We start from the raw sequence: 20,216 nt of genomic DNA on the forward strand, positions 1-20,216 counted from the left end.
AATCCTTTCCATGATCTGGAGGATGTAACGGTGACTCACACGATCAAAAGCCTTAGAAAGGTCGACAAACAGTAGGGCACAGTTGATGTTGGTCGCCGCCGTGATCGAAATTACGTCCCTGATGTCAGCGATTGTGGTCATTACGCTTCTGCCAGGGATGCAAGACTGATGATTCTTAATGACATGCCGGGCTATCAAGATTAATCTACTGTTTATCGCTCTGGCAATAGTCTTATAATCAAAATTTAACAGCATGATAGGCCGGAAGTTATCAATTTGCCTGTGGCCTCTTTGTTTCGGTATGAGCACTGTTCTACCTTCTTTCAACGCGTCCGGTATTCTGTGGCCTCGAAAGACTTCGTTAATAATTTCTGTGAGGGTGGGTCCAACGACATGCCAAAATTTGTGATAGAATTCTTTGGGGAGACCATCTGGACCAGGGGATTTGTTTGCAGGGGAACCGACAATTAAGTCTAAGACATCTGAAATTGCGAAATCGGCAAGAAATTCATTGTTGTCTTCTGCAGTTAAGTTACTGCCCAAAGGCTGAAGGAAATCAGACGTCAGATTTACATCAAGTGGATCTTCTGAGTATAATTCTCTATAATAATGATAAAAACCCTGAACAATGTCCTTTTGGTGCACAAGATGATCACCGGTTGGGGTAACTAGTTCGTCAACGAAGGTCCGCACACGATTGGAACGGTGTTTGATGAGATGGTATAAGGAAGTCATTTCGCTATCACTAACAGATTTGGTCTTAGCTTTAATTTTTAGGCCATCTAATTGCCTGTGCTTAATGCTTAACAGCTTCGCTTTGACTCGTTGGATTTGTGCAGCGTAAACATTGGAGTCATGAGATTTGTCATATAATTCTCTTAAAAGGGCATAATAAAATTCTGTTGTCTTCTTGTTATCCGTCGCTTTCTGATAGCAGTAAGAGATCAGGCATTGTCGCAGTTTTCTTTTAGCTGTGTGTGTCCACCACTCTAGTTTAGTTCTGTGCTTGTTAATGGAGCGGAGACAAAAATTCCATGTTGCACAAATGGCATCTTCGAGCTCCAGGTCTTGAAGATGAGAAGTGTTAAGCATCCACTGCCCTTTGAACCTTTTTGTTGGTTGCTTGTCGAGATTTAACCCTTTGAACGGAACATCGGTCTGAGATACCGCCATAGTTGACATTAACAATGCTAACGGCGCTGCATTGTTCGTGAGGGTGGGGAGAAGCCCAGTAATCTTCAGTCGGGTCCCGAACCGCAGCTGGCCAACAACGTATTGTCGGCGCATGCATTGTTTTCAAGTAAGTAGAATTTTTGTTACGTATTGTCGGTCTGTGAGACCGTGTTCCGAAAAAATGCATTCCCCTCCCGGTCTGACAGACCGGGTGTTCCTAAAAGTGTCAAATTTTTGCCGGTCTCCCAGACCGGTGTTCCTAAAAGTATCACGCATTTGTCGGTCTGTATGACCGATGTTCCACTCTTTGAACTCTTCTGTTTTCTGTGTAGCAACATTTCATCTATTTGATTGAAATTTTTGCCACCACACGATGCTTAATACTTTTGTGTTCATAGAAGAACGAGAAAAAAGTGTAACAACTCGTATTTAACGTTTTAATTTTTCCTCTTTCCGTTTTTCACACACATTCTCCAATTTACCGCGCAAACTTATTACAGCGATAGAATTATCCCCATTAAATTTCGTTAAAACTCATTTTTCCCTTTTTCCTTGCAGGTTTACAATGGAAGGTCCGAAATATGTTTCAAATCGGTCGAAAAGAATTGTAGCCCTTGCACGCTCTCAAAATTACCTTGAAGAATCAGACTCGGAAGTGGATTCAGATGAATCATGCATTCCAGATGAGGACCTTACTATCCAAGATCCTCGCAATGAAACAGATAATGACGATGACTCTCCCAATGATGATGATCGCGATGATGAAACTATTCGAGAAATATTTGAAGTCGAAAATACCGCAGTTCGCGAAGAAACTGGAGAGCAACCACAGTCTGACATAACTTCTGGTGGAAGCAGACTAATCACTCCACAGAAGCCTGCTGATGTTGCTAGCTCATCTACGCGTTCTGATGACACTCTAGATGAGAGTCGTCTTCCAGTTTCTTACTACGGAAGAAACAAGTGTTTCACATGGTCATCAACTCCTGTTCGCTCTAAGACGCGAACAGCAGCATCCAATATAATAAAGGTACGGCTATCAAAGATACAAGGGCCTGCTCTTACCGTGGGGAAAAACCCACTCCCAGGTGAAGTGTGGCGCCTTTTGTTTACTGACGACATGATTGAGACGATTGTAAAGCATACTAATGAAAAGTTGGCCAAAATTCGTTCTGTTATTGAACTAAAAGAAAGTGTAGCTTACAGAGACACTACTGTGCAGGAAGTGAACGCTGTGATTGGAGTCACAGTTCTTTGCAGCATATTCAAATCTGCGAGGGAGCCTATGACCTCGCTGTTTTCCACTTCGGTCTTGGGGAGGCCAATTTTTCGATCAATAATAACAGAAAAGCGATTAGGAATATTGCTTAGGGCATTTAGATTCGATGACTCGAGCACGAGGGAACAGAGGGAAAAATATGACCCAGCTGCTGCCATTACAGACATATTTAATAAGTTTATTTGGAACTGCCAACAAATTTATAGCCCTGGAGCGCATTTGACAGTTGATGAAACTTTGGTGCCTTTCAGAGGGAGGGTTAAATTTCGTATATATATGCCGAATAAACCGGCTAAATATGGCATTAAGGTCATGGGTCTGGCAGATGCACACAATGCATATATTTACAATGCCTACATCTACTCCGGCAAAGGCTGTGATGGAGCCACACTTTCTACAGCAGAAAAGAAAAAGAGCATTCCCACGCAGTCTGTAATCCGCCTATCTAAAGGGCTGTATGGCACAAACAGAAATATTAGTTGCGACAATTGGTTTTGTTCTGTGGAACTTGCCCAGGAGCTACTAGCTCACAATTTGACATTAGTTGGGACACTAAAAAGAAACAGACCCCAGATACCAGCAGAATTTCAAGCAAGAAGCGATCGTGAAATTGGGTCCAGCCTTTATGGCTTTACGAAAGAAATGACTCTGCTTTCTTATGTCCCAAAAAGGAATAAGGCAGTCCTACTTCTTTCGTCAATGCATCATTCCAATTACACTGACGTTTCAAATGATAAACCTGAAATCATATCTTTTTATAACGCCACAAAAAGTGGAATAGACACGCTAGATATGAAGTGCAGTGTTTATTCTACTAATCGCAAAACAAGAAGGTGGCCGTTGGCTATTTTTTACCACATGGTGGCCATGGCTGGATCAAACGCAAGTATACTTTATGGACTTTTTGGAGAGAAGAAAACCGTATCACGTTTTGATTTCCTGAAAAGAGTTTCTCTATATTTGGTCTACGATTTCGTAAAATCCCGACTGGCAATCTCCAATCTGCCTCAAGAGCTACAAAGTATTATTTCATCTTTAGAAGAAGAGGCAGCAAAAGAAAAGCAAATCGTTAGCCAACGGAATAAATTTGTTGTTCGAGTTGATGAGTGTCCGACGGACACACTTGGTAAAAGAAAAACCTGTCGATTTTGTCCATATCAAAAAAAGAGGAAAACTGCCTACAAGTGTATTTCTTGCGAAGAACCAACGTGCTTGGAGTGTTCACGAAAAGTGTGCAAGACTTGTGCAATTAAAAATAAAAGTTAAATTTTTTCTTTGCATTACATTTTAGTATTCATTTTCTTTGTGTTGTAACTATAATAATGTAAAAAAAAAGTATTTCTAAAGGAGTAATGTGTAAACAACAAAACACTGCAAATTAAAGTTTTTCCTAGTAATAAACTTGAATTTACTGGTATTTTAACAAATATTATGGTTCAAAAACCTATTATTATGTTTAATTACACCTTAAAGAGAGAGAGAAGCAACGTAGAAGTGCGGAAAAGTCATAAAAATAGAGAAAAATACACTTTAAATGTCCTAGCGGTCTAGCAGACCGATGTTCCATCTTACCGCCGAGTAAAAGATGTTCCGGTTAGAGGGTTAAGGTGACAGCATAGGCACAATGGTCAGAAAACGGAGCTGGAATAACTTCAGTATCAAGAACTCGGTTGCTGATATGAGACGATATATAGATCCGGTCAAGTCGACTACTTGAAGTAGGGGTAAAAAAAGTAAATTTAACCAGGGTGGGGTGCAGAATTTCCCACGTATCTTTCAACCGAACCTTGATGACGAGTTCGCGAAGGTCATGACAGTAATTAAACTGTGGCCTCTGATCCGTCTGATGTACCACGCAGTTAAAATCACCACCTAGAACAATGTTAACGGGGTCCTTTCGAAGCAAATAAATGACTTCATCTTTAAAATAGGCACTTCTCGCTGACTTGTAACTGCTGCCGGAGGGTGCGTACACATTTACAACAGTGACATCAAAGATTTGGCAGCTAATACCGCGACCAGATTCAAGTTTTTCGACCTCTGTGACGGGGATACCATTACGGACTAGCACGGCCGTGCCTGTATGAAGTTCGTGAGCTACGTTTTCAATGGATTGGAAACCAGGAATATCAAAACTTTTGACTGCCACCTCCTGTAGCAGAATGATGTCTGCTTCAGATTCGTAAACGAATTGCCGGAGCATTGCTACTTTAAGGTCGGATTGCAGGTTGTTAATATTTATGGTTAACAGTTTATAGGCTTGAGACATGTCTACATTAGGTTGAATTTAGACTTTGAGGACTGTCAGCGTGTCAGACGAACAACAGCACAGAAAACATTGAAAAAACCATACGGAACAAAAGAGAAAAACAACTTATAGAGGCCTTCCGTCCGAACGCAACGTCACTATGCCGTAAACAAGTTTCCATTAATCGTTACTACTGTGGGGGTGGATCTCGCCGGCACTTGTGGTTTGACGGCCGTCAGGTTCGTCACGTACTACTTCGTACCCGATATTCTTCTGTTTCAAATCTGATTGCCCCTGTTGCGACTGTTGTGATTGCGATGGATTGCGAGAAGCCGAAAGATTAGGCTGTGGTTTGAGTTTGCGCCGTACCGTCGGTTGAGATGCCGATATCGTTGTCGAGTCATCGGCCTTCTGTGTTGCTGTTTCCGTCCGACCGACAGTCGTGACCTGTTGTTTGGCAACAACTTTCTCCTGTTTGTTTCCACCTGTGGCTTGTTGTCGTGGTTTGTTGTGGAGCCGATGTTTACCCGCCACTTCCTCATGTTGGTCGCGTTGAGGCGGCTGTTGTACATCGCCGGTGACACTCAAAGTTGTTGACAGTTGCTGCTGGTCGGTAGGATCCTCCGTTTCCACATCCGATTTGTTGGTGGCAGGTGGTACTGCAGGATCGATCTGCATACAATCGGCTTCTACTAAATCTCCGTCGGCTGAAGGACGTGGTTTTCTGATTGTGGGAGAGGTGCGATATAATTCATCTCCTGAATGATCATCGCTTCGCTCCAGTGGCCGTTTTTTATTCTGTACATCCCTATCAGGGGGAACAGATTCGAGATTCGTCGGGGCTACGATAGGTGGAAAATCAGTGACACTGCAAGGAAAGTCAGATGAACTTTCCTTAGCAACATCATCTACAGGTTGGACAGGTGTACCGTTTGCCATAACGTCACTGAGTGTCAATTTACGTCGCTGCATGAGGTTCGTTTTTAAGACAAACACACGGCGGGGACAATCCTGCCGAAAATGACCTGACTCATTACAGACGTGACATGTAGGGATTTGTCCAGTATAAACAATATGAGCCTTGTGACCTTCAACGGAGATATGTGACGGGATATTAGTCTTAACTTCCATTTCAACCGACCTTATTCCATTAAAGCACTGGAGTTTATAATGCGGCGACCAGCGTTCATTAATGATTTCTTTTACATCCCCATATTGAGACAGAGCAACCTTAATTTTTTCGTTTTCTAGTTCAATTGGTAAATTAAGAACTCGAACAGTCCGATATGTAGTATCAGCCCTTTTGATAGAAACCATACTACTAGTGCCGTCCCTATGGATAAACTCGACTTGGTTGCCAAACTTATCGCGAATTTTATCAACCATTAACGGATTAAAGAACTTAACAAACACACAGTAGTTGTCGGAATCAAGCTGGGTAGTATGAACAGAATCCGGGTTAATGCCAATTACCTCTGTGAGCCATTCGTGAACCTCGAGAGCAGACGGTTGAACCCGGCGAGTTTCCTTTTCAAACGAAAAAACCAGGGTGTTCTTCCTGATGGAGGAAGCCATGTCGTGCAGCACCGGTCGGATTACGGTCAAAACCGAAAATCCCTAGAGCGACGAATATCCGAAGACGTAACCAGTACACAAAACTGGTGTAGAACAGATCTCAATTTAAACACAGAACAGAAAGCAGTACACACGAAACGATAAGTACTAGCGTAAGCGCTGTTTACACGGAGCGGCGGCAAGTACGTCCGTACGCGACGGCAGCTAGAGCCACACTATCACTGAGCTAAGAAGGCGGCAGCTTAGCGTTTGTGAGCTATCCCCAAATTGTTACTTCATCATACTGAATCTTGCAGCCCTCGACCAGATATCGGACTTGGCACACAGCTGCTGCTGGGGGTGTCCACATTGCCGTTTTCCAAATCTCTTGAATGTTTCGCCCTTACGATCGACGACGAGCGTCGGCCCACCAAAAGTTAGCGGTCTGCACAATCCTGACCTAGTGCACAGCTTGTGGGATAGCGTGGCTCGACTGCGAAATGCGCCTTTCGGCTCCTCTCTCTGGCTACAGTGCGCTGTTGTCCACAGTGGCACTGGCGTTGCCCATGGGGCTTCATGTAAGGCGACTGCACGTCGCTCGGCCAACAGCGGCCTACTGCAGACCGACACTTAAGACACACCAAATACAAATCGACATCGAGAGACAGGCCCTGTCATATGGCACTCGCGACGTATATGCTGAAATTGAATGTAAAGAATACGTCTTTTGTAGCGGGCGTCCCTCTACTGCAGTGTCACACATGACAAATAAAAAGGAAAACAGCAGAACGTCTGTGTAGGGCCATGTTTTTACCTACAGTGTCACTTGGCTGAATGTGTATAAGGCTCTGTGGCATCACTCAAACGCAGCCAAATTGTCACACTAGCTGTGTATCTCTAACAAAGTTGACGTATGCCCTCACCTCGGTGCCGGTTAAAACGATTTCGCCCCCGGGTGGGCTCGAACCAACAACCTTTCGGTTAACAGCCGAACGCGCTAGCCGATTGCGCCACGGAGGCCTTGACTTTGGCTCCCTTGTGCTCTGTATATCAACGCAATTCGTATACCTTCTGCAGGAATCTCGCAGAATGGTAGCATTTGCTTACGCCTCTTCACATGGATAACGTGCATGCACACTGTAGCGAGGCTCGTAAACGAATGACATCGCCAAGCATGACATTATACTACAAAATGCATACAAACCAATGTTCTGCCTATGCATTCAGAAAACCTCTGAGGCCAGTAGAATACTTGTCATAGGTTGTAGAACATCCCTTTCATTCAGTGTACTGCCATGTGTTAGATGCTGCTCGAGATAGCTCCGCTCCTTGCAGGAAGGTTTAAAAAATGAATGCCTTCTGTGAGGTTCGAACTCACGACCCCTGGTTTACGAGACCAGTGCTCTACCACTGAGCTAAGAAGGCGGCAGCTTAGCGTTTGTGAGCTATCCCCAAATTGTTACTTCATCATACTGAATCTTGCAGCCCTCGACCAGATATCGGATTTGGCACACAGCTGCTGCTGGGGGTGTCCACATTGCCGTTTTCCAAATCTCTTGAATGTTTCGCCCTTACGATCGACGACGAGCGTCGGCCCACCAAAAGTTAGCGGTCTGCACAATCCTGACCTAGTGCACAGCTTGTGGGATAGCGTGGCTCGACTGCGAAATGCGCCTTTCGGCTCCTCTCTCTGGCTACAGTGCGCTGTTGTCCACAGTGGCACTGGCGTTGCCCATGGGGCTTCATGTAAAGCGAGCGACTGCACGTCGCTCGGCCAACAGCGGCCTACTGCAGACCGACACTTAAGACACACCAAATACAAATCGACATCGAGAGACAGGCCCTGTCATATGGCACTCGCGACGTATATGCTGAAATTGAATGTAAAGAATACGTCTTTTGTAGCGGGCGTCCCTCTACTGCAGTGTCACACATGACGAATAAAAAGGAAAACAGCAGAACGTCTGTGTAGGGCCATGTTTTTACCTACAGTGTCACTTGGCTGAATGTGTATAAGGCTCTGTGGCATCACTCAAACGCAGCCAAATTGTCACACTAGCTGTGTATCTCTAACAAAGTTGACGTATGCCCTCACCTCGGTGCCGGTTAAAACGATTTCGCCCCCGGGTGGGCTCGAACCACCAACCTTTCGGTTAACAGCCGAACGCGCTAGCCGATTGCGCCACGGAGGCCTTGGCTTTGGCTCCCTTGTGCTCTGTATATCAACGCAATTCGTATACCTTCTGCAGGAATCTCGCAGAATGGTAGCATTTGCTTACGCCTCTTCACATGGATAACGTGCATGCACACTGTAGCGAGGCTCGTAAACGAATGACATCGCCAAGCATGACATTATACTACAAAATGCATACAAACCAATGTTCTGCCTATGCATTCAGAAAACCTCTGAGGCCAGTAGAATACTTGTCATAGGTTGTAGAACATCCCTTTCATTCAGTGTACTGCCATGTGTTAGATGCTGCTCGAGATAGCTCCGCTCCTTGCAGGAAGGTTTAAAAAATGAATGCCTTCTGTGAGGTTCGAACTCACGACCCCTGGTTTACGAGACCAGTGCTCTACCACTGAGCTAAGAAGGCGGCAGCTTAGCGTTTGTGAGCTATCCCCAAATTGTTACTTCATCATACTGAATCTTGCAGCCCTCGACCAGATATCGGACTTGGCACACAGCTGCTGCTGGGGGTGTCCACATTGCCGTTTTCCAAATCTCTTGAATGTTTCGCCCTTACGATCGACGACGAGCGTCGGCCCACCAAAAGTTAGCGGTCTGCACAATCCTGACCTAGTGCACAGCTTGTGGGATAGCGTGGCTCGACTGCGAAATGCGCCTTTCGGCTCCTCTCTCTGGCTACAGTGCGCTGTTGTCCACAGTGGCACTGGCGTTGCCCATGGGGCTTCATGTAAGGCGACTGCACGTCGCTCGGCCAACAGCGGCCTACTGCAGACCGACACTTAAGACACACCAAATACAAATCGACATCGAGAGACAGGCCCTGTCATATGGCACTCGCGACGTATATGCTGAAATTGAATGTAAAGAATACGTCTTTTGTAGCGGGCGTCCCTCTACTGCAGTGTCACACATGACGAATAAAAAGGAAAACAGCAGAACGTCTGTGTAGGGCCATGTTTTTACCTACAGTGTCACTTGGCTGAATGTGTATAAGGCTCTGTGGCATCACTCAAACGCAGCCAAATTGTCACACTAGCTGTGTATCTCTAACAAAGTTGACGTATGTCCTCACCTCGGTGCCGGTTAAAACGATTTCGCCCCCGGGTGGGCTCGAACCACCAACCTTTCGGTTAACAGCCGAACGCGCTAGCCGATTGCGCCACGGAGGCCTTGACTTTGGCTCCCTTGTGCTCTGTATATCAACGCAATTCGTATACCTTCTGCAGGAATCTCGCAGAATGGTAGCATTTGCTTACGCCTCTTCACATGGATAACGTGCATGCACACTGTAGCGAGGCTCGTAAACGAATGACATCGCCAAGCATGACATTATACTACAAAATGCATACAAACCAATGTTCTGCCTATGCATTCAGAAAACCTCTGAGGCCAGTAGAATACTTGTCATAGGTTGTAGAACATCCCTTTCATTCAGTGTACTGCCATGTGTTAGATGCTGCTCGAGATAGCTCCGCTCCCTGCAGGAAGGTTTAAAAAATGAATGCCTTCTGTGAGGTTCGAACTCACGACCCCTGGTTTACGAGACCAGTGCTCTACCACTGAGCTAAGAAGGCGGCAGCTTAGCGTTTGTGAGCTATCCCCAAATTGTTACTTCATCATACTGAATCTTGCAGCCCTCGACCAGATATCGGACTTGGCACACAGCTGCTGCTGGGGGTGTCCACATTGCCGTTTTCCAAATCTCTTGAATGTTTCGCCCTTACGATCGACGACGAGCGTCGGCCCACCAAAAGTTAGCGGTCTGCACAATCCTGACCTAGTGCACAGCTTGTGGGATAGCGTGGCTCGACTGCGAAATGCGCCTTTCGGCTCCTCTCTCTGGCTACAGTGCGCTGTTGTCCACAGTGGCACTGGCGTTGCCCATGGGGCTTCATGTAAGGCGACTGCACGTCGCTCGGCCAACAGCGGCCTACTGCAGACCGACACTTAAGACACACCAAATACAAATCGACATCGAGAGACAGGCCCTGTCATATGGCACTCGCGACGTATATGCTGAAATTGAATGTAAAGAATACGTCTTTTGTAGCGGGCGTCCCTCTACTGCAGTGTCACACATGACGAATAAAAAGGAAAACAGCAGAACGTCTGTGTAGGGCCATGTTTTTACCTACAGTGTCACTTGGCTGAATGTGTATAAGGCTCTGTGGCATCACTCAAACGCAGCCAAATTGTCACACTAGCTGTGTATCTCTAACAAAGTTGACGTATGTCCTCACCTCGGTGCCGGTTAAAACGATTTCGCCCCCGGGTGGGCTCGAACCACCAACCTTTCGGTTAACAGCCGAACGCGCTAGCCGATTGCGCCACGGAGGCCTTGACTTTGGCTTCCTTGTGCTCTGTATATCAACGCAATTCGTATACCTTCTGCAGGAATCTCGCAGAATGGTAGCATTTGCTTACGCCTCTTCACATGGATAACGTGCATGCACACTGTAGCGAGGCTCGTAAACGAATGACATCGCCAAGCATGACATTATACTACAAAATGCATACAAACCAATGTTCTGCCTATGCATTCAGAAAACCTCTGAGGCCAGTAGAATACTTGTCATAGGTTGTAGAACATCCCTTTTGTTCAGTGTACTGCCATGTGTTAGATGCTGCTCGAGATAGCTCCGCTCCTTGCAGGAAGGTTTAAAAAATGAATGCCTTCTGTGAGGTTCGAACTCACGACCCCTGGTTTACGAGACCAGTGCTCTACCACTGAGCTAAGAAGGCGGCAGCTTAGCGTTTGTGAGCTATCCCCAAATTGTTACTTCATCATACTGAATCTTGCAGCCCTCGACCAGATATCGGATTTGGCACACAGCTGCTGCTGGGGGTGTCCACATTGCCGTTTTCCAAATCTCTTGAATGTTTCGCCCTTACGATCGACGACGAGCGTCGGCCCACCAAAAGTTAGCGGTCTGCACAATCCTGACCTAGTGCACAGCTTGTGGGATAGCGTGGCTCGACTGCGAAATGCGCCTTTCGGCTCCTCTCTCTGGCTACAGTGCGCTGTTGTCCACAGTGGCACTGGCGTTGCCCATGGGGCTTCATGTAAGGCGACTGCACGTCGCTCGGCCAACAGCGGCCTACTGCAGACCGACACTTAAGACACACCAAATACAAATCGACATCGAGAGACAGGCCCTGTCATATGGCACTCGCGACGTATACGCTGAAATTGAATGTAAAGAATACGTCTTTTGTAGCGGGCGTCCCTCTACTGCAGTGTCACACATGACGAATAAAAAGGAAAACAGCAGAACGTCTGTGTAGGGCCATGTTTTTACCTACAGTGTCACTTGGCTGAATGTGTATAAGGCTCTGTGGCATCACTCAAACGCAGCCAAATTGTCACACTAGCTGTGTATCTCTAACAAAGTTGACGTATGCCCTCACCTCGGTGCCGGTTAAAACGATTTCGCCCCCGGGTGGGCTCGAACCACCAACCTTTCGGTTAACAGCCGAACGCGCTAGCCGATTGCGCCACGGAGGCCTTGACTTTGGCTCCCTTGTGCTCTGTATATCAACGCAATTCGTATACCTTCTGCAGGAATCTCGCAGAATGGTAGCATTTGCTTACGCCTCTTCACATGGATAACGTGCATGCACACTGTAGCGAGGCTCGTAAACGAATGACATCGCCAAGCATGACATTATACTACAAAATGCATACAAACCAATGTTCTGCCTATGCATTCAGAAAACCTCTGAGGCCAGTAGAATACTTGTCATAGGTTGTAGAACATCCCTTTTGTTCAGTGTACTGCCATGTGTTAGATGCTGCTCGAGATAGCTCCGCTCCTTGCAGGAAGGTTTAAAAAATGAATGCCTTCTGTGAGGTTCGAACTCACGACCCCTGGTTTACGAGACCAGTGCTCTACCACTGAGCTAAGAAGGCGGCAGCTTAGCGTTTGTGAGCTATCCCCAAATTGTTACTTCATCATACTGAATCTTGCAGCCCTCGACCAGATATCGGATTTGGCACACAGCTGCTGCTGGGGGTGTCCACATTGCCGTTTTCCAAATCTCTTGAATGTTTCGCCCTTACGATCGACGACGAGCGTCGGCCCACCAAAAGTTAGCGGTCTGCACAATCCTGACCTAGTGCACAGCTTGTGGGATAGCGTGGCTCGACTGCGAAATGCGCCTTTCGGCTCCTCTCTCTGGCTACAGTGCGCTGTTGTCCACAGTGGCACTGGCGTTGCCCATGGGGCTTCATGTAAGGCGACTGCACGTCGCTCGGCCAACAGCGGCCTACTGCAGACCGACACTTAAGACACACCAAATACAAATCGACATCGAGAGACAGGCCCTGTCATATGGCACTCGCGACGTATACGCTGAAATTGAATGTAAAGAATACGTCTTTTGTAGCGGGCGTCCCTCTACTGCAGTGTCACACATGACGAATAAAAAGGAAAACAGCAGAACGTCTGTGTAGGGCCATGTTTTTACCTACAGTGTCACTTGGCTGAATGTGTATAAGGCTCTGTGGCATCACTCAAACGCAGCCAAATTGTCACACTAGCTGTGTATCTCTAACAAAGTTGACGTATGCCCTCACCTCGGTGCCGGTTAAAACGATTTCGCCCCCGGGTGGGCTCGAACCACCAACCTTTCGGTTAACAGCCGAACGCGCTAGCCGATTGCGCCACGGAGGCCTTGACTTTGGCTCCCTTGTGCTCTGTATATCAACGCAATTCGTATACCTTCTGCAGGAATCTCGCAGAATGGTAGCATTTGCTTACGCCTCTTCACATGGATAACGTGCATGCACACTGTAGCGAGGCTCGTAAACGAATGACATCGCCAAGCATGACATTATACTACAAAATGCATACAAACCAATGTTCTGCCTATGCATTCAGAAAACCTCTGAGGCCAGTAGAATACTTGTCATAGGTTGTAGAACATCCCTTTCATTCAGTGTACTGCCATGTGTTAGATGCTGCTCGAGATAGCTCCGCTCCTTGCAGGAAGGTTTAAAAAATGAATGCCTTCTGTGAGGTTCGAACTCACGACCCCTGGTTTACGAGACCAGTGCTCTACCACTGAGCTAAGAAGGCGGCAGCTTAGCGTTTGTGAGCTATCCCCAAATTGTTACTTCATCATACTGAATCTTGCAGCCCTCGACCAGATATCGGACTTGGCACACAGCTGCTGCTGGGGGTGTCCACATTGCCGTTTTCCAAATCTCTTGAATGTTTCGCCCTTACGATCGACGACGAGCGTCGGCCCACCAAAAGTTAGCGGTCTGCACAATCCTGACCTAGTGCACAGCTTGTGGGATAGCGTGGCTCGACTGCGAAATGCGCCTTTCGGCTCCTCTCTCTGGCTACAGTGCGCTGTTGTCCACAGTGGCACTGGCGTTGCCCATGGGGCTTCATGTAAGGCGACTGCACGTCGCTCGGCCAACAGCGGCCTACTGCAGACCGACACTTAAGACACACCAAATACAAATCGACATCGAGAGACAGGCCCTGTCATATGGCACTCGCGACGTATATGCTGAAATTGAATGTAAAGAATACGTCTTTTGTAGCGGGCGTCCCTCTACTGCAGTGTCACACATGACGAATAAAAAGGAAAACAGCAGAACGTCTGTGTAGGGCCATGTTTTTACCTACAGTGTCACTTGGCTGAATGTGTATAAGGCTCTGTGGCATCACTCAAACGCAGCCAAATTGTCACACTAGCTGTGTATCTCTAACAAAGTTGACGTATGTCCTCACCTCGGTGCCGGTTAAAACGATTTCGCCCCCGGGTGGGCTCGAACCACCAACCTTTCGGTTAACAGCCGAACGCGCTAGCCGATTGCGCCACGGAGGCCTTGACTTTGGCTTCCTTGTGCTCTGTATATCAACGCAATTCGTATACCTTCTGCAGGAATCTCGCAGAATGGTAGCATTTGCTTACGCCTCTTCACATGGATAACGTGCATGCACACTGTAGCGAGGCTCGTAAACGAATGACATCGCCAAGCATGACATTATACTACAAAATGCATACAAACCAATGTTCTGCCTATGCATTCAGAAAACCTCTGAGGCCAGTAGAATACTTGTCATAGGTTGTAGAACATCCCTTTTGTTCAGTGTACTGCCATGTGTTAGATGCTGCTCGAGATAGCTCCGCTCCTTGCAGGAAGGTTTAAAAAATGAATGCCTTCTGTGAGGTTCGAACTCACGACCCCTGGTTTACGAGACCAGTGCTCTACCACTGAGCTAAGAAGGCGGCAGCTTAGCGTTTGTGAGCTATCCCCAAATTGTTACTTCATCATACTGAATCTTGCAGCCCTCGACCAGATATCGGATTTGGCACACAGCTGCTGCTGGGGGTGTCCACATTGCCGTTTTCCAAATCTCTTGAATGTTTCGCCCTTACGATCGACGACGAGCGTCGGCCCACCAAAAGTTAGCGGTCTGCACAATCCTGACCTAGTGCACAGCTTGTGGGATAGCGTGGCTCGACTGCGAAATGCGCCTTTCGGCTCCTCTCTCTGGCTACAGTGCGCTGTTGTCCACAGTGGCACTGGCGTTGCCCATGGGGCTTCATGTAAGGCGACTGCACGTCGCTCGGCCAACAGCGGCCTACTGCAGACCGACACTTAAGACACACCAAATACAAATCGACATCGAGAGACAGGCCCTGTCATATGGCACTCGCGACGTATACGCTGAAATTGAATGTAAAGAATACGTCTTTTGTAGCGGGCGTCCCTCTACTGCAGTGTCACACATGACGAATAAAAAGGAAAACAGCAGAACGTCTGTGTAGGGCCATGTTTTTACCTACAGTGTCACTTGGCTGAATGTGTATAAGGCTCTGTGGCATCACTCAAACGCAGCCAAATTGTCACACTAGCTGTGTATCTCTAACAAAGTTGACGTATGCCCTCACCTCGGTGCCGGTTAAAACGATTTCGCCCCCGGGTGGGCTCGAACCACCAACCTTCCGGTTAACAGCCGAACGCGCTAGCCGATTGCGCCACGGAGGCCTTGACTTTGGCTCCCTTGTGCTCTGTATATCAACGCAATTCGTATACCTTCTGCAGGAATCTCGCAGAATGGTAGCATTTGCTTACGCCTCTTCACATGGATAACGTGCATGCACACTGTAGCGAGGCTCGTAAACGAATGACATCGCCAAGCATGACATTATACTACAAAATGCATACAAACCAATGTTCTGCCTATGCATTCAGAAAACCTCTGAGGCCAGTAGAATACTTGTCATAGGTTGTAGAACATCCCTTTCATTCAGTGTACTGCCATGTGTTAGATGCTGCTCGAGATAGCTCCGCTCCTTGCAGGAAGGTTTAAAAAATGAATGCCTTCTGTGAGGTTCGAACTCACGACCCCTGGTTTACGAGACCAGTGCTCTACCACTGAGCTAAGAAGGCGGCAGCTTAGCGTTTGTGAGCTATCCCCAAATTGTTACTTCATCATACTGAATCTTGCAGCCCTCGACCAGATATCGGACTTGGCACACAGCTGCTGCTGGGGGTGTCCACATTGCCGTTTTCCAAATCTCTTGAATGTTTCGCCCTTACGATCGACGACGAGCGTCGGCCCACCAAAAGTTAGCGGTCTGCACAATCCTGACCTAGTGCACAGCTTGTGGGATAGCGTGGCTCGACTGCGAAATGCGCCTTTCGGCTCCTCTCTCTGGCTACAGTGCGCTGTTGTCCACAGTGGCACTGGCGTTGCCCATGGGGCTTCATGTAAGGCGACTGCACGTCGCTCGGCCAACAGCGGCCTACTGCAGACCGACACTTAAGACACACCAAATACAAATCGACATCGAGAGACAGGCCCTGTCATATGGCACTCGCGACGTATATGCTGAAATTGAATGTAAAGAATACGTCTTTTGTAGCGGGCGTCCCTCTACTGCAGTGTCACACATGACGAATAAAAAGGAAAACAGCAGAACGTCTGTGTAGGGCCATGTTTTTACCTACAGTGTCACTTGGCTGAATGTGTATAAGGCTCTGTGGCATCACTCAAACGCAGCCAAATTGTCACACTAGCTGTGTATCTCTAACAAAGTTGACGTATGCCCTCACCTCGGTGCCGGTTAAAACGATTTCGCCCCCGGGTGGGCTCGAACCACCAACCTTTCGGTTAACAGCCGAACGCGCTAGCCGATTGCGCCACGGAGGCCTTGACTTTGGCTCCCTTGTGCTCTGTATATCAACGCAATTCGTATACCTTCTGCAGGAATCTCGCAGAATGGTAGCATTTGCTTACGCCTCTTCACATGGATAACGTGCATGCACACTGTAGCGAGGCTCGTAAACGAATGACATCGCCAAGCATGACATTATACTACAAAATGCATACAAACCAATGTTCTGCCTATGCATTCAGAAAACCTCTGAGGCCAGTAGAATACTTGTCATAGGTTGTAGAACATCCCTTTCATTCAGTGTACTGCCATGTGTTAGATGCTGCTCGAGATAGCTCCGCTCCTTGCAGGAAGGTTTAAAAAATGAATGCCTTCTGTGAGGTTCGAACTCACGACCCCTGGTTTACGAGACCAGTGCTCTACCACTGAGCTAAGAAGGCGGCAGCTTAGCGTTTGTGAGCTATCCCCAAATTGTTACTTCATCATACTGAATCTTGCAGCCCTCGACCAGATATCGGATTTGGCACACAGCTGCTGCTGGGGGTGTCCACATTGCCGTTTTCCAAATCTCTTGAATGTTTCGCCCTTACGATCGACGACGAGCGTCGGCCCACCAAAAGTTAGCGGTCTGCACAATCCTGACCTAGTGCACAGCTTGTGGGATAGCGTGGCTCGACTGCGAAATGCGCCTTTCGGCTCCTCTCTCTGGCTACAGTGCGCTGTTGTCCACAGTGGCACTGGCGTTGCCCATGGGGCTTCATGTAAGGCGACTGCACGTCGCTCGGCCAACAGCGGCCTACTGCAGACCGACACTTAAGACACACCAAATACAAATCGACATCGAGAGACAGGCCCTGTCATATGGCACTCGCGACGTATATGCTGAAATTGAATGTAAAGAATACGTCTTTTGTAGCGGGCGTCCCTCTACTGCAGTGTCACACATGACGAATAAAAAGGAAAACAGCAGAACGTCTGTGTAGGGCCATGTTTTTACCTACAGTGTCACTTGGCTGAATGTGTATAAGGCTCTGTGGCATCACTCAAACGCAGCCAAATTGTCACACTAGCTGTGTATCTCTAACAAAGTTGACGTATGCCCTCACCTCGGTGCCGGTTAAAACGATTTCGCCCCCGGGTGGGCTGCGACTGCACGTCGCTCGGCCAACAGCGGCCTACTGCAGACCGACACTTAAGACACACCAAATACAAATCGACATCGAGAGACAGGCCCTGTCATATGGCACTCGCGACGTATATGCTGAAATTGAATGTAAAGAATACGTCTTTTGTAGCGGGCGTCCCTCTACTGCAGTGTCACACATGACGAATAAAAAGGAAAACAGCAGAACGTCTGTGTAGGGCCATGTTTTTACCTACAGTGTCACTTGGCTGAATGTGTATAAGGCTCTGTGGCATCACTCAAACGCAGCCAAATTGTCACACTAGCTGTGTATCTCTAACAAAGTTGACGTATGTCCTCACCTCGGTGCCGGTTAAAACGATTTCCCCCCCGGGTGGGCTCGAACCACCAACCTTTCGGTTAACAGCCGAACGCGCTAGCCGATTGCGCCACGGAGGCCTTGACTTTGGCTTCCTTGTGCTCTGTATATCAACGCAATTCGTATACCTTCTGCAGGAATCTCGCAGAATGGTAGCATTTGCTTACGCCTCTTCACATGGATAACGTGCATGCACACTGTAGCGAGGCTCGTAAACGAATGACATCGCCAAGCATGACATTATACTACAAAATGCATACAAACCAATGTTCTGCCTATGCATTCAGAAAACCTCTGAGGCCAGTAGAATACTTGTCATAGGTTATAGAACATCCCTTTTATTCAGTGTACTGCCATGTGTTAGATGCTGCTCGAGATAGCTCCGCTCCTTGCAGGAAGGTTTAAAAAATGAATGCCTTCTGTGAGGTTCGAACTCACGACCCCTGGTTTACGAGACCAGTGCTCTACCACTGAGCTAAGAAGGCGGCAGCTTAGCGTTTGTGAGCTATCCCCAAATTGTTACTTCATCATACTGAATCTTGCAGCCCTCGACCAGATATCGGATTTGGCACACAGCTGCTGCTGGGGGTGTCCACATTGCCGTTTTCCAAATCTCTTGAATGTTTCGCCCTTACGATCGACGACGAGCGTCGGCCCACCAAAAGTTAGCGGTCTGCACAATCCTGACCTAGTGCACAGCTTGTGGGATAGCGTGGCTCGACTGCGAAATGCGCCTTTCGGCTCCTCTCTCTGGCTACAGTGCGCTGTTGTCCACAGTGGCACTGGCGTTGCCCATGGGGCTTCATGTAAGGCGACTGCACGTCGCTCGGCCAACAGCGGCCTACTGCAGACCGACACTTAAGACACACCAAATACAAATCGACATCGAGAGACAGGCCCTGTCATATGGCACTCGCGACGTATATGCTGAAATTGAATGTAAAGAATACGTCTTTTGTAGCGGGCGTCCCTCTACTGCAGTGTCACACATGACGAATAAAAAGGAAAACAGCAGAACGTCTGTGTAGGGCCATGTTTTTACCTACAGTGTCACTTGGCTGAATGTGTATAAGGCTCTGTGGCATCACTCAAACGCAGCCAAATTGTCACACTAGCTGTGTATCTCTAACAAAGTTGACGTATGCCCTCACCTCGGTGCCGGTTAAAACGATTTCGCCCCCGGGTGGGCTCGAACCACCAACCTTTCGGTTAACAGCCGAACGCGCTAGCCGATTGCGCCACGGAGGCCTTGACTTTGGCTCCCTTGTGCTCTGTATATCAACGCAATTCGTATACCTTCTGCAGGAATCTCGCAGAATGGTGGCATTTGCTTACGCCTCTTCACATGGATAACGTGCATGCACACTGTAGCGAGGCTCGTAAACGAATGACATCGCCAAGCATGACATTATACTACAAAATGCATACAAACCAATGTTCTGCCTATGCATTCAGAAAACCTCTGAGGCCAGTAGAATACTTGTCATAGGTTGTAGAACATCCCTTTCATTCAGTGTACTGCCATGTGTTAGATGCTGCTCGAGATAGCTCCGCTCCTTGCAGGAAGGTTTAAAAAATGAATGCCTTCTGTGAGGTTCGAACTCACGACCCCTGGTTTACGAGACCAGTGCTCTACCACTGAGCTAAGAAGGCGGCAGCTTAGCGTTTGTGAGCTATCCCCAAATTGTTACTTCATCATACTGAATCTTGCAGCCCTCGACCAGATATCGGATTTGGCACACAGCTGCTGCTGGGGGTGTCCACATTGCCGTTTTCCAAATCTCTTGAATGTTTCGCCCTTACGATCGACGACGAGCGTCGGCCCACCAAAAGTTAGCGGTCTGCACAATCCTGACCTAGTGCACAGCTTGTGGGATAGCGTGGCTCGACTGCGAAATGCGCCTTTCGGCTCCTCTCTCTGGCTACAGTGCGCTGTTGTCCACAGTGGCACTGGCGTTGCCCATGGGGCTTCATGTAAGGCGACTGCACGTCGCTCGGCCAACAGCGGCCTACTGCAGACCGACACTTAAGACACACCAAATACAAATCGACATCGAGAGACAGGCCCTGTGATATGGCACTCGCGACGTATATGCTGAAATTGAATGTAAAGAATACGTCTTTTGT

At 47.7% G+C, this 20,216-nt stretch overlaps 22 non-coding genes across 22 annotated transcripts; all 22 read right to left on the bottom strand.

Annotated features, from left to right (window-relative positions):
- Positions 1–7,200: 7,200 nt before the first annotated feature.
- Positions 7,201–7,274, bottom strand: Trnan-guu. The gene has a single exon. It is a non-coding gene; the product is annotated as a tRNA-Asn (tRNA).
- A 333-nt stretch (positions 7,275–7,607) lies between these two features.
- Trnat-cgu lies at positions 7,608–7,679 on the bottom strand. The gene has a single exon. It is a non-coding gene; the product is annotated as a tRNA-Thr (tRNA).
- A 693-nt stretch (positions 7,680–8,372) lies between these two features.
- Trnan-guu lies at positions 8,373–8,446 on the bottom strand. Its single transcript has one exon. It is a non-coding gene; the product is annotated as a tRNA-Asn (tRNA).
- A 333-nt stretch (positions 8,447–8,779) lies between these two features.
- Positions 8,780–8,851, bottom strand: Trnat-cgu. The gene has a single exon. It is a non-coding gene; the product is annotated as a tRNA-Thr (tRNA).
- A 689-nt stretch (positions 8,852–9,540) lies between these two features.
- Trnan-guu lies at positions 9,541–9,614 on the bottom strand. Its single transcript has one exon. It is a non-coding gene; the product is annotated as a tRNA-Asn (tRNA).
- A 333-nt stretch (positions 9,615–9,947) lies between these two features.
- Trnat-cgu lies at positions 9,948–10,019 on the bottom strand. The gene has a single exon. It is a non-coding gene; the product is annotated as a tRNA-Thr (tRNA).
- A 689-nt stretch (positions 10,020–10,708) lies between these two features.
- On the bottom strand, positions 10,709–10,782 carry Trnan-guu. Its single transcript has one exon. It is a non-coding gene; the product is annotated as a tRNA-Asn (tRNA).
- Positions 10,783–11,115: 333 nt separating this feature from the next.
- On the bottom strand, positions 11,116–11,187 carry Trnat-cgu. The gene has a single exon. It is a non-coding gene; the product is annotated as a tRNA-Thr (tRNA).
- A 689-nt stretch (positions 11,188–11,876) lies between these two features.
- Trnan-guu lies at positions 11,877–11,950 on the bottom strand. Its single transcript has one exon. It is a non-coding gene; the product is annotated as a tRNA-Asn (tRNA).
- A 333-nt stretch (positions 11,951–12,283) lies between these two features.
- On the bottom strand, positions 12,284–12,355 carry Trnat-cgu. The gene has a single exon. It is a non-coding gene; the product is annotated as a tRNA-Thr (tRNA).
- Positions 12,356–13,044: 689 nt separating this feature from the next.
- On the bottom strand, positions 13,045–13,118 carry Trnan-guu. The gene has a single exon. It is a non-coding gene; the product is annotated as a tRNA-Asn (tRNA).
- A 333-nt stretch (positions 13,119–13,451) lies between these two features.
- Positions 13,452–13,523, bottom strand: Trnat-cgu. Its single transcript has one exon. It is a non-coding gene; the product is annotated as a tRNA-Thr (tRNA).
- A 689-nt stretch (positions 13,524–14,212) lies between these two features.
- Trnan-guu lies at positions 14,213–14,286 on the bottom strand. Its single transcript has one exon. It is a non-coding gene; the product is annotated as a tRNA-Asn (tRNA).
- A 333-nt stretch (positions 14,287–14,619) lies between these two features.
- Positions 14,620–14,691, bottom strand: Trnat-cgu. Its single transcript has one exon. It is a non-coding gene; the product is annotated as a tRNA-Thr (tRNA).
- A 689-nt stretch (positions 14,692–15,380) lies between these two features.
- Trnan-guu lies at positions 15,381–15,454 on the bottom strand. The gene has a single exon. It is a non-coding gene; the product is annotated as a tRNA-Asn (tRNA).
- Positions 15,455–15,787: 333 nt separating this feature from the next.
- Positions 15,788–15,859, bottom strand: Trnat-cgu. Its single transcript has one exon. It is a non-coding gene; the product is annotated as a tRNA-Thr (tRNA).
- Positions 15,860–16,548: 689 nt separating this feature from the next.
- On the bottom strand, positions 16,549–16,622 carry Trnan-guu. The gene has a single exon. It is a non-coding gene; the product is annotated as a tRNA-Asn (tRNA).
- A 333-nt stretch (positions 16,623–16,955) lies between these two features.
- Positions 16,956–17,027, bottom strand: Trnat-cgu. The gene has a single exon. It is a non-coding gene; the product is annotated as a tRNA-Thr (tRNA).
- Positions 17,028–18,095: 1,068 nt separating this feature from the next.
- Positions 18,096–18,169, bottom strand: Trnan-guu. The gene has a single exon. It is a non-coding gene; the product is annotated as a tRNA-Asn (tRNA).
- Positions 18,170–18,502: 333 nt separating this feature from the next.
- Trnat-cgu lies at positions 18,503–18,574 on the bottom strand. Its single transcript has one exon. It is a non-coding gene; the product is annotated as a tRNA-Thr (tRNA).
- Positions 18,575–19,263: 689 nt separating this feature from the next.
- Trnan-guu lies at positions 19,264–19,337 on the bottom strand. Its single transcript has one exon. It is a non-coding gene; the product is annotated as a tRNA-Asn (tRNA).
- A 333-nt stretch (positions 19,338–19,670) lies between these two features.
- Positions 19,671–19,742, bottom strand: Trnat-cgu. Its single transcript has one exon. It is a non-coding gene; the product is annotated as a tRNA-Thr (tRNA).
- Between the last annotated feature and the right edge of the window lie 474 nt (positions 19,743–20,216).

Source organism: Schistocerca americana, chromosome 5, assembly GCF_021461395.2.
Source record: "Schistocerca americana isolate TAMUIC-IGC-003095 chromosome 5, iqSchAmer2.1, whole genome shotgun sequence".
Lineage (NCBI taxonomy): Eukaryota > Metazoa > Arthropoda > Insecta > Orthoptera > Acrididae > Schistocerca > Schistocerca americana.